Raw genomic sequence first — 16,067 nt, 5'->3', positions numbered from 1 at the left:
TTGCAGGCTGGCCTATCAGACTGTTAGCCAGAGAAACCCAAGGCACTCCTAATAGTTCTGGACCCAGTTCCTTAGCTGTGAGTGACTCCTAGTCTCTTGTGTGTGGTGCAGATGGTATCTGTGTATGTTGTTGCTGGGGGACCACTGGATCATCTGCTGCCACTGTGCAGAACTGGGTGATAACTAAGGGATCAAAGTTTGTCCTTTTAAGGAAGCAGGGAACTGGGCTGGAGAGATAGCTCAGTGGTTAAGAACACTGACTGCTCTTCTAGAGGTCCTGAGTTCAATTTCCATCAACCACACGGTGGCTCACAACCATCTGTAATGGGATCTGATGCCCTCTTCTGATGTGTCTGAAGACAGTGACAGTGTACTCACATACGTAAAAAAAAATTAATAAATCTTTTAAAACAAACAAAAGAAAGCAGGGAGGAAGGAAGGGTGGATGTGTGAAGCAGTATGTGTGAGTGCTTTCAGTTATATTCTCATACTTTCCTCCCCTTCAAACCCAACCCCAGGGTACAGGATGTTATTATCATACTCACTTAGGGAGAATGGTACCCATTTCGGGAGATGGGTGCCTTGCTTAGCATCACATAGTTGGTGGCTGTTGGCTTATGCTCTCTTTTCTATTATGGCCATGAGCTCAACACTAGAAGTTTCTCTCTAGTCTGATTCTGCAGTAGAATATGATAAGTAATATGTGAGTTTCTGGTAGTCACATTTACAAAGTAGGAACAGGTGAAGTTCATTTTAGCATGTTTTATTAACCCAGTATCTAAAAAAAAAATGATTTAACCTGTATGGATCTGACCTACATCTTCAGGATATATGTCATGGTTGTGTAGCTCATTGTTCGTGTGCGATTCCTAGCCTTCGGAGCAGGGGCTGTCTTTGACTCTTGCCTGCCTTTGGGACATCTTTCTTCCTACTGGCTTGCCTTGATGCTAAACAAGGTACCCATCTCCCAGGGATATCTTTCTCCCTAAGTGGGAATGTTAGTAACATCCCATACCCTGGGCTTGGGTTTGAGGGGAAGAAAGTAAGAAAAGATAACTGAAACCACTCACATATCATATTCATCCTTCCTTCTTCCCTGCCTTATCCAGCCTTGATGTTGGGGGGCTGTGCCTGGAGTGTTGGGGTTTTATTGTAGCTTGTTATGCCATATTTGATTGATGTTTCTGGAAGGCCTACTCCTTTCTGGGGGTGGGGGAGTCTGTAGTTGAGATGTAGTATATAAGAGAAGAATAAATAAAAAGGATAAAAACCTACTAAAATATCAGCAAGATACTTCATATTCTTTTTAATGTTGAGCCCTTGACTTTCAGTGTATACATTAGCCAGGCCTGCCTCAGGTAATGTTGGTGTTTCAGCCTTGTGAACTGGTAGTTTCGCTACACGATAGCATGACTTCAGAGTCTCTTAATAAGAGATGTATTTTACCTGGCTACCCAGGTAGCAGGGGATCAACAGTGTGCCAGATGACTGATTTGCAAACACCTCAGCATGGGTCAGTGCCAGGTAGTTTGCACATCTGTCATCTGAGGGGGATATTGCAATGTCACCATCATGTTGGAGCCTTAGCCAATCACTGGGCAGTTTTATTCAGCTTCTCTGACTGTGCCTTACCCCCTTTCCATGGATTCTTGAATTTCACTTACTGTCTGGGGGAGTGCTGGTGTGGTAGGAAGGGCAGGGAATGTGCACACTGAGAGCCCTTTCTCTCCCTTGTTAGACACAGCTGCAGTTTCTGATTTATCTAGGTGCGATCACGTATTAATGACAGAGAAGGCGCCTGCCAGGAAAGGCAAGGTCAAGAAAAACAGCATATTTATGGAGAACAGGATACTGTGTACTTAAGATATGTTTTCCTCTGGTGGTTTGTTTAAAAAATGTATTTGCTGACAGTCTAAACGAGGTGGCCATGCAGAGCACAGCCCAAGGGTATGAAATCTCAGATACCTCAGAGGCCAGGCAGGTAGCATGGGAGGAAGGCTAACATCAAACTGGGTGGAATGGTCTTTGTTTTCACAAAAATGTTGTGGTTGCCTTACTTTGTGGGGTTGGACAGACATAAGACACTCTTGGTCTTTCTTTTTCTGTTGATAGGGAAATATTTCTTTTAAGAGAAAACCAGTGCATGCACCCATGATAAATGACATCAATACGGGGCTTTGGGGTTGGACAGATACCTGTAAACACTTTGACCATCTAAAAATGGCTACTGCCCAGTTCCATATAGCTGTGATCCTTGAGGCTTAGCACTGCCACATCTTGCTGTCTTTACAGAAAAGCCACCCTTTAAGATGACAAGATCTTTGGCTTAATAACTTAAAAAAAAATAGAAATAATTACAGACGGATAGAAAATGGCAAGTACCACTTCTTTCAGTGGTAACATTTTGGATAACTATAATACAGTGTCTAATTCAGGAAGCTGACATTGTTATAATATATTCGCATCATTCTCTCTCTCTCTCTCTCTCTGTGTGTGTGTGTGTGTGTGTGTGTGTGTTGTCCTGTGCATTTTTATTATGTGTACCATTTGTGTCATAACAGCAACAGTTAAAATATTTGGGAGCCAGGTGTATTGCACATGCCTGTAATCCCAACACATGGAAGTTAGAAGCAGGAGGATAAAGAGTTCAAATGTAGCTTAGACTGTTGTGCGTGGCAAGCTAGCTTGGTGCAACTATGTTAGATTCAAGTATGAAGGTGTAGACACACACACACACACACACACACACACACACACTTGAATTTTACGTTGTTTGTGCAAATAAACTAAAGACTCTGTTAAGATCTACAGAACATGCCCTAGGCCTGGTAAGGCCTGATGAGTCTCAAATTTTCAACCTCGATTCTAGTCTGTTTTTGTTTGTTTGCTTGCTTATTTTTTTCTTTTCTTTTCTTTTTTTTTTTTTGGTTAGATAAAATTCATGCCACATAAAATTCACTATTTGACTATTTCCAAGTAGGCAGTTCAGCATTTTCCAGCATATTTTCAAGTTGTGCAATCATTGACACTCTTTTCCGGCACACCCTAACGAAGCCCCTTGTTCATCAGCACTCATCACCATTCTCCTCTTCCCCGTCCTCTGGCGTCCAGTAATCTACTTTCAGTCTCTGTGGGTTGCCTGCTCTGAAAGTTTATGTAAATGGAATCATATAATAAGGTTTTTTTGTTTGTTTGTTTCTGACTGGATGTTTTCATCTTAACATGGATGAGATTTGAGACCAGAGAGGGAAAGTGACGTTTCCGTGATTATATGGCGGAGGAAAGGCTGTCTGTACTCCTCCCTTTCTCCACAGCTGTTGGCTTCTCTCCATTCTGTCGCAGGATGATCATGGCCATGATTGCTTTTAGGGAGGTTTGAACAAACATACTTAGCAGTAGGGTACTTCCTGTTGTGTGGAAGTTCTTCAGGTCACTGAGGACATAGAAATTGTACATCAGAAAACAAGGTGTGTGGTTCAGGTCAATATATTTTTGTTAGATACCTACTGTGTGCTAGGCTCAGAACCAGTAGGCGTATGTTAGATTGGGTGCTGACTGTTAAGGGAAATAGGCAGATGAAAGATGGTGTTTGGATGGTGTTGATATAAATACTGTGATAGTGGGGAAGGACACCAGGCCCAGGTCAGTGTGGAGGAAGCGCGAGGGTTTGAAGGAAGCTAATGGGCAATGAGCTGGCAGAAAAAGGCTTAGACTTCAATAATGGGGTCTATAGCACCATACTGTGAGCTCATCAGTGCTGACAGAGGGTAATGGGGATATGAAGATGTGATTCACGGGGTGAGTTTACCAGTTACCCCAGTCCGTATCTGAAGTTCTCAACTGGTGTATGGTGGAATGGAGGCACAGTAGGAGAAGCCCAATTTGATAACTGAGTCTCCATGGGAACCCCAGTCTGTGCAGTTAGGGTATACTGTGGAGGATGTACATGGGAGCACTATCTAGGTAGTGACAGAATTGAAGAGTCACAGCTAAAGGCACCAGAAGACTCATCCCAGAAACTGTAATGAAGCCATGCCATGCAACATGTTCAGAGAGCCCTCAGCTGTGTTCCACTCACCTGGCTACATGTCTGGCTCATATTGAGCACATGTTATGAGCCAGGAACTGCTGTGGTCCTGGGGTTATAGAAGTGAACATGTCAGATAAGGTCCCTGCTGTTTTGAAGGAGATAAATATGTTAGTAGTGGATCCTGGTAGGTTCTATTTGGAAAGGAGCCTTTGCTGCCAAGATTAAGGTTTGGGAGTCGGAACTGGCCTTGGTCAAGAGGTAATGTTTCCTCTGAGCTCTTAATGCTGAGGATGTCCCATCCTTGGCAAGAGATGGGAAAAGAGGTTTAGCTATTTATTTTATTCTTTATGCAGTAGATATAGCAAATTCTATTACTGCTAAATGCAAATAGCATTAAGGTGTATAGAGCAGGTAGTCTCTGGCCATTTATGGTGTGCTTGGCTTCACTGAGACGTCCTCAAGGGTGCCAAATCAGATAGAATAGGTATCTGTGGAAGTTTTGTTTGAAACATACAGTCTTGGGGTGGGGAGCAGGGAAGAAACCATCGGCTTAGGGGAAGGAGACATGCATATTCAAGTAGAAGAAAAAGCATAAAGTTACTCTGAATCATTTAAAGTAGGTGTGCTTTTATAATTTTTTTAAAGGGAAGTTAAGATTATTATTTTTTTGCTATTTACAGCTAATTCTGTTGTACTTTGAGTATTGTATCATTCAGAGGCCTTGGAAACATTCATTTTTCCTCCTACTGAATTTGTGGAGTAGGTGGAAGAGCTTAAAAAAGCCTTCAAACCCAGTTCCTCTGCCAGTGGGTGTGGGAAGACGAGGTTGGGCTGGCACTTGGACCGAGTGGAGAGAGCCACACTGGTGTGGAGCCTGTGAAGCCTCATGGAGTTCAAGCCCTCAGGGTGTTGGTGTCAGTGATAGCCCCTGTGATCCCAGAAATCCCTTTCAAGGTTCAAAAGGGGTTAATTTTGCAAGTTGTAAAGTGATCTTAAGTAGGATAACCAATGCATTGATAAGAAAGCAAACCGGAAGGATCCAGTACTGGGATTTGTTTCCTTCCCAACCTGACTGGTTGGCCTTTTCTCTCTTGGGCTCTGGAATTGTTGCTGGTGGGAGAGAGAAAGAAGTCTGCGGTGAACTTGGGAAGCGAGTCAGGCCTTGTATTAAGAGCAGAAATAGAACATCCCAGTCTGGCTGGCCGGCCTGACATTTGGGGTGTATTTTGACAGAAACCAGAGTTTTGAGGTACTGTATTGGGATACACGGCTTGCCGTCAAACTTGGAACTTGAAGACAACAAGCAACACCAATAAAAAGGCAAAGCAGAACGGGGCAGATCCTTGTCCATCCATGGGCTGGGGCAACATTCAACATGAAGATAGAAGTGATCTGTGCTGTGGAGGAGATGCCCGTAGGCTTCTGACGACACTGGGCATGAGGCTCCCCTTGAGCTGGAATGGGTTGGAGGTCCTGGCTGACATTTGGTGGGAGTGAGGGTAGCGGAGATAGATTTACAACAGCCAATGCTACTCCATGGTCTTGGGATGGAGTAGAGAAGAGGCCACAGCTGGGGAAGGTGAGGGCTCAAGGTCTTTAGCAGGGCCTGAAACAAAACTGCCATGTCTTTTGAAGCACTGGGCCAGAGAGGTGTCTTGTTTTAGGCCAGGTTATGTTAGAACTGTAGAAAGAACCATTTGAAAATTGAGGGCTCCCAGAAGGGGCAGAAGTCCCTGTGCTTTCCCCAAACTTGCCGCCACCCCTTACCCACCGTATACCCTTCTAAACTTGATTTCTGACTCAAGCAGAGGTTACTTAGGTTGGGGTGGGATCCTGGGAGAGTCTCTGTTTGCTGGAGGATAGTGAGGCTTGTTGCTTGGCCTATTGTTCATGAAGGTTGACCTTGGCTAGCTGTGGATTTCTTGGGATCCTGGGAGTGTCTCTTTTTGTTTGTTGGAGGATAGTGAGGGTCAGTGCTTGGCCTATTGTTCAAGAAGGTTGACCTTGGCTAGCTGTGGATTTCTGTGGTGTTGGCTCTCTGAAGGTCACCTGCCAGCACCTGGTGATGTGAGGAAGAGGTCTCTCCAGGCTGGTCCATTCAGCAAAGCAGCCTGCTCCAATTCATCATCTTTGTGGCACATACATTTACTTTGCCATTTTTGGCTTCGGATGGCTCAAGCCATTACATGACCACAAAGTGGAAATCTGCAAAGAGAAGTACTCAGCTGGCTTGGCAGACCTCCACACATTACACTCATCTGCAGTGCTTGCCCTCTGATGGGCAGGAGGGACCTGGGCAGTGTTTATGTCCTAAATCGGTTCCTCGAAGGCCGCTTGATGTCTGGAGAGGTGCAGATCCTTTGTCGTGCTGGAGGGGGACCTGCACAGGTGTGTAGGGATGCAGGTCTGCTGTTGGAACTAAGCACCCTAGTTTCAACTGGGAACATGCAGATTGGGTATGTGCTGCTGAAGAGAGGGAGGCCTGCCTCACATACCCGGTTTCCGTTCCTCCTTCCTGCACTCTGTCTTCTGCTTGATGGAGTTAAGTAAGCAATGGCTGCCATCATGGAGTAGAAATGAGATGGACATACTGAGAATGAATAAATCTATAAGCAGTATTCTTGGCGCTTTCCTGGAAGATGCTTAATTAATGACCTTGAAGAGATTATTCTGGAGCTTCTGCGCTCTTGGGTAAAACATATCCATCCCCACCTGGGTGTCCCATAAAGTGGGAGGTTTTGGGCTGCCAAACCAAAAATAAAAATTATTTTTATTATAGTTTCCTTAGTTCTGGAGGTGATTTTCATTTTCAGCCAGAATATAAAAACAAAAATAAAAACCTGTCAAACAGCTGAGGTTCCAGTGAAATTCTGTCCACTGTTCAGGGGGACAGTGTCTTGTTCTCTCATACTGGCCTTAGCCTGTGTACATGCCGTGCTCTGTACCAAGTTCCTGCAAAGGTTGAGTTACATTATGCAAGGCAGGAGTTGAGTTTTTGTTTGTTTATTCTGGTTGGTTTTTTTTTGTGTGTGTGTGAATTGTTGTTTAAGAGCAACAAGATAATAAGAGACCTGGACAAAGCTAACATAGATGGCTTTGCAAATGTCCTTGCTTTTGCCTGCATTGTCCCATGGTCTGGGATGTGTACCTTCTCTTTTTGGCCCCTCTCCCACCCAGGCTTTGGAATTTCCCCAGTCTTCTATTTATGCTAGGAAGAAGTCTCTGCCTCTGCTGCACCAGGTGCTCCTGTTCAGTCCTCCCGCATCTTCTGAGCATGCTCATTCAGAGTGTCTAGACCCAGCCTTTTTCTCAGGACAACTCAAGGGCTGTGCTGACTTTGTATCTCTGTTACCTCGTGCGGTCTGGTATGGAATAGAGCTCAGTGAACAAATCAATAAATTCTTTGAGAGAATGATATAAATAACTCTTACCACCTTAAAGCTGATTCCTGCTAATGCATTACAATGCTGGCATCTTCATACGGAAGCATGCATAGTTGTCTCCTTTTTGTCTTTCTGTGAATGTGCTAGAGATAAAGCCTAAAGCCCTCCACATGCTAGGCAATTACATCTCCAGTCCTTAGGTTTCTCTTTAAAAATTTATTTTTATTTATGAGTTTGCCTGCATTGTATATGTGTGCCACATTCATGAAATATCTGTGGAGGCCAGATGAGGGTCTCCGTTCCCCTGGAGCTGGAGTTACAGATGGTTTAAGTCGTCATGTGGGTGCTGGGAATTGACCCAGGTTCTCTACAAAAGTAGAGGCAAATGAGGGCTATGAGGAATGAAAGTCACAGTTTTCTGTGTAGAGAAAACACAGAATCCTGGGGTTTGAACTTATGAAGGGTGAGTGATGTTTACTACCAGATCATCGTGGTCTGACATGAATGTTGGCTGTGTTTACAGATGTAACTGTGGGCTTTTTCCCCAAATAATGACTTAGAGGCTTATTATTTATGAATAAATGCCTATACCATAAGCTAGGTCTGTTTCCCAACTAGTTTGTAATTTATATTAATTCATTTTTATTATTCTATGCCTGCCACATGGGTAGTTACCACTCCCCAGTTTCGTACGTGTCTGGTCAGACTTTCTGAGTTTGGTTGGGGAATCGTCCTGCCTGCATATTTCTCAGGGTTCCTCTCTCTCTCTGCTGGATGTCCCACCTTCTAATCCTGCCTTAGTTTATTGTCCATCAGATGTTTACTGACAGGTGATGCTTCACAGTAAACAGAGATTATCTTTATATACAGATCTTGTGATCTGTTTGGCTTTTAAAGAGAAGCCAGAAGTGTGAAGTTTATCATCATCATCATCAGCAGCAGCATAATCATGATCATCATCATCTTAATTTATTACGTGTGTGTGTGTGTGTGTGTGTGTGTGTGTGTGTGTGTGTATGTGTGTGTGTACATACACGTGGAGGTCAGAGGACGGCATTTGAGAGTGAGTTTTCTATTGCACTGTGGGTTCTGGAGATTGAACTTAGTTTCTCAGGCTTGTGTGGTGAGAATTTTTTCAGGCCTGAGCTTTTCTGTGGCATTCCTGAGTTTTAACTTCAGCCTCCGGGTACCAGGATATAGGAAGCAGGCGCAGGGTTGTGTCTCTGCAAAATAAACAACTCTTTGCTTTCCGTTCGTAACCCAGTTGCAGATGATGTCTGGAACATCCTTGTGCCCGAGATTCTGTCACTGCAGCGGGAACTGTTTACTGAACTGAAGACTATTGGCCTGTTGTGGGAAATGAGGCTGAGCCAGAGATTTAGGCCGGAAGAGAAGCGTGAGGGGTTTGGGCCTGAGGGGTTGCCAAGCAGTTGGGTTGAGATGAGCCTGCTGAGGTAAGAAAGACCAGCATGTTTGTGGCTTACTTAGAAAGTTTTATGTGTTGTTTCAGGAGTTGGCATCCATTGGAAGGCTCTGAGATCCTCTCTGCCCAGAACTCCAGGACCAATGCATCTTCCCACCACCTTAAAACACTGGTGAATACGTGTTTTTGGTTTTTTCTCCTATTGCAGGGAAGGGAAATACTGACTGCGCACTGTAATTTGTAGATAAGATATTTATCTTTTTTTCCATGGAAGAGAGTCCATAGGCTGCTGTGTTAGCTACTTTTTCATTCTCTGATAAAACACTGTGAGCAAGGCAGTTTCTAGAAGGGAGGCAGGGCTTATAATTCCAGAAGAATAAGAGTAGTCACAGCAGGGAATTATGGCAGCAGGTGGCAGGCATGGTAGCAGGAACAGCTGAGAACTCCCACTACCAACTAGAAACAGAGAGAGTGAACTGGGAATGGCATGCGGCTTTGAAACTTCAAAGACTACCCACATTGACATATTTCCTGGAGCAAAGTCACAGTTCTTAAACCTGTCCACACAGTATCACCAGCTGGGGACCAAGTATTCAAACATCCAAGCCTATGGGTGACACTCATTCAAACCGCCGCAGCTAAGTTTAGTCATATCTAAGGTCTGCCAAGTTTATTGTGGGGTCTAGAATAATTTTGTGATTTCTGGGATTCCAAACAGAATTTTTTTTACATTTTGAATTGTTTACATTTTGGGGTTGCTTGCTTAGAAGACTAAAGGAGATAATCCTTGTGAAAATATTTCAGAGAGAGAGAGAGAGAGAGAGAGAGAGAGAGAGAGAGAGAGAGAGAGAGGTGTTAGGCAGATACAGTGTAACACTGTGGGCTCCTGAGATACTGTGCAGCTCACTCTTTTCTCATACACGTCACCTTAATTACATAGCCTTTTCTAGCATCCCAGAAATAGCTTGAAGAGACAGCTGCTACAGGCAGGTCGCTGAGGCCGGGGCTAGATGGAGTCTTCCTGTCTTGCTTTGTGATGCTTATGTGCTTCTTTACCTGCTATCCCGAGAGACAAGCCTGTTATGTCTGAGTTAAGTAGCACATTAAAATTATCCTCCCGTATGTACAGGCTGGTGATGTGGGGTTTAAATGTGTTTTCTGAGACCTCTAGGGCTCTGTAAGATATTTGCATTTTCTTTTTAAGTTTGTTACTACCACTCTATCTGTTTTATTTTCTCTCTGTGTGTGTAAATAAAAATTGTTCTTTCCTTTTTAGTTGAAAATATTTTCTTCATACAAAATATTGTGATTTTAGTTCCCCTTCCCCCAACTCCTCAACTCCTCAACTCCTCACAGACCCACTGAAATCCATACCCTTCCTCTCATCAGAAAACAACCAAGCATTAAAAAAAAACAAAAAAAAACAGTAAAATATGACAACAACAAAGAAATCAAACCAGAATAGGAACAAACAAACAAAAAAAAATAGCCAAAGAAAAAGCACAAGAAAGTCATACAGACACGGAGACACACACATTTTGCACACAGAAATTTTATAAAGATGCAAAGTTGGAAACCATAATATATAAACAAAGGACCTATAAAGGTTTAAAAAAACAAAAAAGCTCAGACAAAGCATTATGAGACAAAAACTTTCCAAAAATCCCATTAAATTCACTTTGTATTGGCCATCTATTGTTGGGCAGAGGGCCTGCCCTTAAGTATGGTTTATATACCCAGTGAGACTCAGTTGGAGTTAACTAATTCTTCCTTTGTATAATTCTGTGTGTGGTTAGTTTGTTTATTTTTTTTTTTAAGGTAAATGGATTGCATTTTACGACTACCTTTATGTTTATTTGTGATCAAATCATTTTGTGTGCCACAAATATTCTTTGGGAGAAACTTATCGTAGTAGCAGGCAAATATCCTGCCCCTGTAGCAACTGAGAGAAGTAAAAACACACCCATAGCAACCTTGTGCACAGTGCTCAAATGGGAATGGTTACACAGGTGATAGCTAGGGCATGTTGGCGGTGTCCTGTGAACCCCTGAGGACAAGGACCACAGGAGCCAGGGAAGCTGTGTGATCCATACATTTGGTTTTGGCCATTGTGTAAAGAAAAAAGACCTGTTTAATGTTACTGCTTGGTCAGCTTCCATCATGTGGCTGGGGTACCCTTTGACCCAGCCAGACAGCTAACTTCTAATGACACAGCCACAGGAGGAGCTGGATGGGTGCTATGGTTGGAATAGAGGACATTTAGTTGGGACAATCAGGCCTAGGGCTAGGGACCCAACTACAGAGGCTGGTATTTTAGGCTGTTCTCGGGGAACATGTTGGGCATTCTGGATCCCATCTTGAATCTCATCAGGTGGAATTGTAGTGGAATCTTGAGGAAAGCAGGTGGACATTTAATCTATCCAGCAAGCATGTGTTTATGAATACTCTATGTAAAGTCATTGTTCTGGACACTGGGGATTTGCTGTTCACAAGGGTGGGCTGTGTCTACTTCTCCCTGGAGCTTAGGCTTGAGCAGTGACCGAAGATAAGAACATGAACTCCAAGGGGGCTGAGATCTCTGCTTTTCTCTCCCTGTCTCTTGCCGCTGTATCTCCACTTCTTAATGTATATGAGTCTTCATGAACACTAGAAGAGAGAATCAGCTTCCATTACAGATGGTTGTGAGCCACCATGCAGTTGCTGGGAATTGAACTCAGGACCTCTGAAAGAGCAGCCAGTGCTCTTAACCACTGAGCCATCTCTCCGTATCTCCGCTTCTTAGACTCCTTGAACCTGATGGATCTTAACTATGAATGTGGTTATGAATGGAGCAAACAGATAAGCCAAGTGGAAAATATAATTTCTGGGAATAATAAATGCTATGAAAGAAATAAAAGTGAGAAAGCCAGAGAAAGAGAGTGAGTAAGGGAAAGGGGGGCGTGGAGAGAGAGACTGATTTCCTAATAGAGACCTGAATGGAGGAAAGGAATCTGGGAGGGATGCTCACAGGGAACAGCAAGGGAAAGGCAAAGCCTTTGATGCAGGCTGCATTGGCATGGTGGAGGAACAGGAAGTCTGCCAGTTTGGCTGGATTTGGAGGCGGTTTAGGGAGGGAGGGATGTGAAATGAGATGGTAGTGTTGGCAGGAAGTGCATTGTATAGGCCATGGTGAAGAGTTTGGGTTTTACTCTGAGTGATTGGATTGTACTGGAGAAGCTTGAGAAGAGTAGTTGATGTGGTCCTTCACCGTAAAATCATTCTTTTGGATCCTGAGTGTATAACGGAAACGAGGGCAATAGGGCACTTGGGGTAACTAATGAGAGGCCTTCTCAGTTGCCAGGCAATGGGTAGAGGTGTGGGCTGGACCACAGACTGATGGTAAGTGGTAAGGTTCAGTTATGTTTGGAAGATAGAGTCTGCAGGTCAGTGTGGGATACGAGCAAAGAGAAGAGTCAGCTGAGCTAGGATTTTTGGATGGGTAAATAACCATTTATTGAGATGAGGAACAAAGAGGGGCCCTGAAATTTTGATATCAAGGCTGGAGGTGTAGCTCTGTTGATAAGAGTACTTCTGATGGGCACAAAATTCTGAGTTTCACTCCTCAGCACAATATAAACATAGTACTAGCACTCAGCATGTGGAGGCACAAGGACATAAGTTCAAGGTTGACCTCAGCTGTGTGTGGGCTTGAGGCCAGCTTGAACTATATGACCCTCAGAAAAACGTTTTGTTTGAGCCATATTAATTTTGAGATGCCCACTCCCTATTATCACAGAGATATAATAGTGCTGCCTGAGGATGGAAATGGCTATCTGTGAGGTTTATAAGCTCTGGATGGTATTTAAAACTAAGACTGGATGAGGCCATGTATAGCATTTTGACAGAGAAGAGAAAAAGACAAAGGGTAGTTTTTCTGGATAACATCTAGGAAGTAAATTAAGGTCTGGTGAGATGGCTCAGAATATAAAGGCAGTGACTGCTAAGCTTGACAACTGGAGACCGATTCTCAGGACCCACATGGTGGAAGGAGAGAACCAACACCCTTAAGTTCTCCTCTGCTTCTGCTGTGACATGTGCACATGCATATTATACACGTGCATACATATGCTACATACATGTAATGAAGAATTTTTTAAAGAAGTGAACTAAGGACATACACAAGAGAATATGATTTGATTCGTCTTTGGTCTGAACTGTACAAATGAGATAAAGATAGGAAAATTGTAACAAAGCCTTATCTTGTATAGAAATTTAAAACACCTCGATTTCTCCAAACCAAGAAAATTCATTCTAGATTCGCACAATTTAAAATCTGTTTGCTGCGAGAACTTATAAGCTGCATTTGTGCACTTGGCACATGACTGTGCTTTTGGCTGGCAAGCAAACGAGCAGCATCCCTTGCCAATAACCTGTAAATGGCATTGTTCTTCACATGGGCTGGAGCTTTGACAAGCTGCACTTGTGGTTGACTTAAGTTTACTCCTCATCCCAGTTGAGGTTTGGTCTTGCTGTGTTTTAAGTGTGGGCTCCCAAGACCTGGAGTCCACCTGTAGACCAAGTGATGCAGTGATGCTATATGATCCTGTCTCCAAGTTATTTCTGATTGGTAAATAAAGGTGCCAACAGCCAGTAGCTGGGCAGAAGAGACATAAGTGGAGTTTAGGATTCTTGGGCTTGAGGTTGGAGGGGAACTACGGAGGGTGTAGAGGATGATCATCAGGAGGAATAGAGGAGAAGCTGACATGGGTTAGGTGAGAACACAGGAGAGGGCTGGCCAATTGGAGTGAAGAACAGCCCAAATAAAACATAATAAGTAGGAGGCTAGAGAGATGGCTCAGTGGTTAAGAGCACTGACTGCTCTTCCGGAGGTCCTGAGTTCAATTCCCAGCACCCATACAGCGGCTCACAACCATCTGTAATAAGATCTGATGCCCTCTTCTGGTGTGTCTGAAGATAGGTAGGGTGTATTCAAATATATAAATATATCTTTAAAAAGGAACCCAAAAACATAGTAAATAACAACTCAGGCTTATTGATAAAAAATAAATTTTATGGATATTTTATTTATTTACATTTTAGATGTTATCTCCTTTCCCTATTCCCCCCACCCCATACTCCCTATCCCATCTCCTTTCTTTCTGCTTCTATGAGGGTGTACCCCCACCTACCCACCTACTCTCATCTCCCTGCCCTCGAATTCCCCTACACTGGGACGTCCACTCTTTACTGGACCAAGGCCATCCTCCTTTACATATACAGCTGGAGCCATGAGTCCCTCCCTCCCTGTGTGCTCCCAGGCTGGTGATTTAGACCCTGGGACTCTGGTTGGTTGGTATTGTTGCTCTCCCCATGGGGATGCAAACCTCTCCAGCTCCTTCAGTCTTCTCTCTAACTCCTCCATTGGGAACTCCTTGATCAGTTCAATGGTTAGCTGTGAGCATCCGCCTCTGTATATGTCAGGCTCTGGCAGAGCCTCTAAGGAGACAGCTATATCAGGTTCCTGTCAGCATGCACTTCCTAGCATCCACAACAGCGTCTGCCTTTGGTGACTGCATATGGGATGGATGCCCAGGTGGAGCAGTCTCTGGACAGTTCCCTCCTTCAGTTTCACAATTGAGTATTATTCAGCTATTAAAAACAATGAATTCATGAAATTCTTAGGCAAATGGTTGGAATGAGAAAATACCATCCTGAGTGAGGTAACCCAATCACAAAAGAACCCACATGGTATGCTCTTACTGAGAAGTGGATATTAGCCCAAAAGCTCGCACGCAGTACTCAAGATACAACTCACAGACTGCATGAAGCTCATGAAGAAGGAAGACCAAAGTGTGGTTGCTTCGGTCCTTCTTAGGAGTAACAAAGGAGCACATATGGAGACAAAGTGTGGAACAGAAAAATAAATTTTAATAGCATAGAGGGTAGATATTTGCCCAGTTCTTATCCTGTTTAAAGGTTATTGTAAATATAAGGATTGTGTGTGTCTTTTATCCAGGAACTAAATGCTCAAAGGTGGGATAGAAACCCCTGGATTGGAATTAAAAATTTCTATGACACATACCCTTCAGATTCCTTTTCCCGCCATGTTTATGTTGTCCAAGAGTGATAAACTGAAGGCCCACTATGTGTGAAACATGTCTGAGAATTAGTTAATTTCCACAGAAAGATATGATAAAATTCTATGAAAAGATGTTGGAGAGGTGGCTCAAGTCCAGTGCCAGGGGAATCTGACACCTGCACATATCCACATATGGACACCTGTACACATGATTTAAAATTAATATTCAATGAAGAAGGGTGAAGGGCAGCAAAAGACCACAGTAACATTTAGGGCATTCTCAAAATGTTCCAGCATAAAGAGCAGAATTAATATAACTGCAAAGCATATGTGTGGAGTTTATTCGTCATCCATATCCCCCAAACACCAAGGACTCACGGGAGAGAACCAGTTTTGAATCTCATACATTTTCATCTTATTTCTGTGATTCTGGCATGAAGTCCAGCTGCTGTGTGCTGGTTTCATTCATCTTTCCCTGTGAATCACCCATGAAGCTTCCTCAGGATCTCACTGGTCTCCTTGGTTTACTCATTTCAGGCTACCTGAATGTTTCTTTGATTTTCTCCAACTTCCAAGGACCTTCCTTGACCCTTTCCTAAAATATCCGTTTTAAAGCCTGTCTGTCTCCTCCCTCTGCATTCAGGATAACCCTAGCCTTAACCTCAAGGCTCCTGAAGATCTCCACGGTTTCTTCCCCCTGTCTACCTGGCCTCCTCAGCCCTGTATGGCAAAGATGCCTTAATGGAAAGTCTTTGAGTGCAGGATGATAACAGCATTCCAGAGCGGGTTGGTTTAATCCCAGGCGCCTGATTTGTTTGGGCATGTGTTTGAAGATGCCATGCTTTTAGAAAATATTCAGAATGAGCCTTTGGTACACCTGGTCTCTGGAACATGTGTGAGGACTCGTGACATGCTGCCTTTGACAGTGGTTACGGCCACCAAAGGCTTCAGTGGCTTTTATGGTACCAACCTTGCCTTTCATGTCTTCTGTTCTCCCAGAGTAGAAACGGAATGAAAATGTAACCCATACAACTTAACCAACAGTTGTTGGAAGAACCTCTGCTTTGTCTCCTTCTTTAGTAAGTGCATTTCTGGTTTTCTCCTCATCCCCTCCCTCCCTCCTTTCTATCTTTTTTCTATTTTCCTATCAGTGGAAACTGCTTCAAGTTCAGG

General features: G+C 43.6%; 1 protein-coding gene across 45 annotated transcripts in view; it reads left to right on the top strand.

The window, feature by feature from the left end:
- Positions 1-16,067, top strand: part of Sorbs1 (sorbin and SH3 domain containing 1) — a 223,819-nt gene that overhangs the window by 52,656 nt on the left and 155,096 nt on the right. For 43 of the 45 annotated variants that reach the window (XM_076920874.1, XM_076920776.1, XM_076920646.1 and 40 more), the window contains exon 2: positions 8,924-9,008. The exons of the other annotated variants lie outside the window; for them this stretch is intronic. The gene's annotated coding sequence lies outside the window, so the exon portion shown is untranslated. The remainder of the gene's footprint in view (positions 1-8,923; positions 9,009-16,067) is intronic. 45 annotated transcript variants of the gene reach the window in all.

The sequence above is a fragment of the Arvicanthis niloticus genome, chromosome 1 (assembly GCF_011762505.2).
Source record: "Arvicanthis niloticus isolate mArvNil1 chromosome 1, mArvNil1.pat.X, whole genome shotgun sequence".
NCBI lineage: Eukaryota > Metazoa > Chordata > Mammalia > Rodentia > Muridae > Arvicanthis > Arvicanthis niloticus.
The sequence above is the reverse complement of the archived record's forward strand: the minus strand, read 5'-3'. Positions and strand labels throughout refer to the sequence as shown.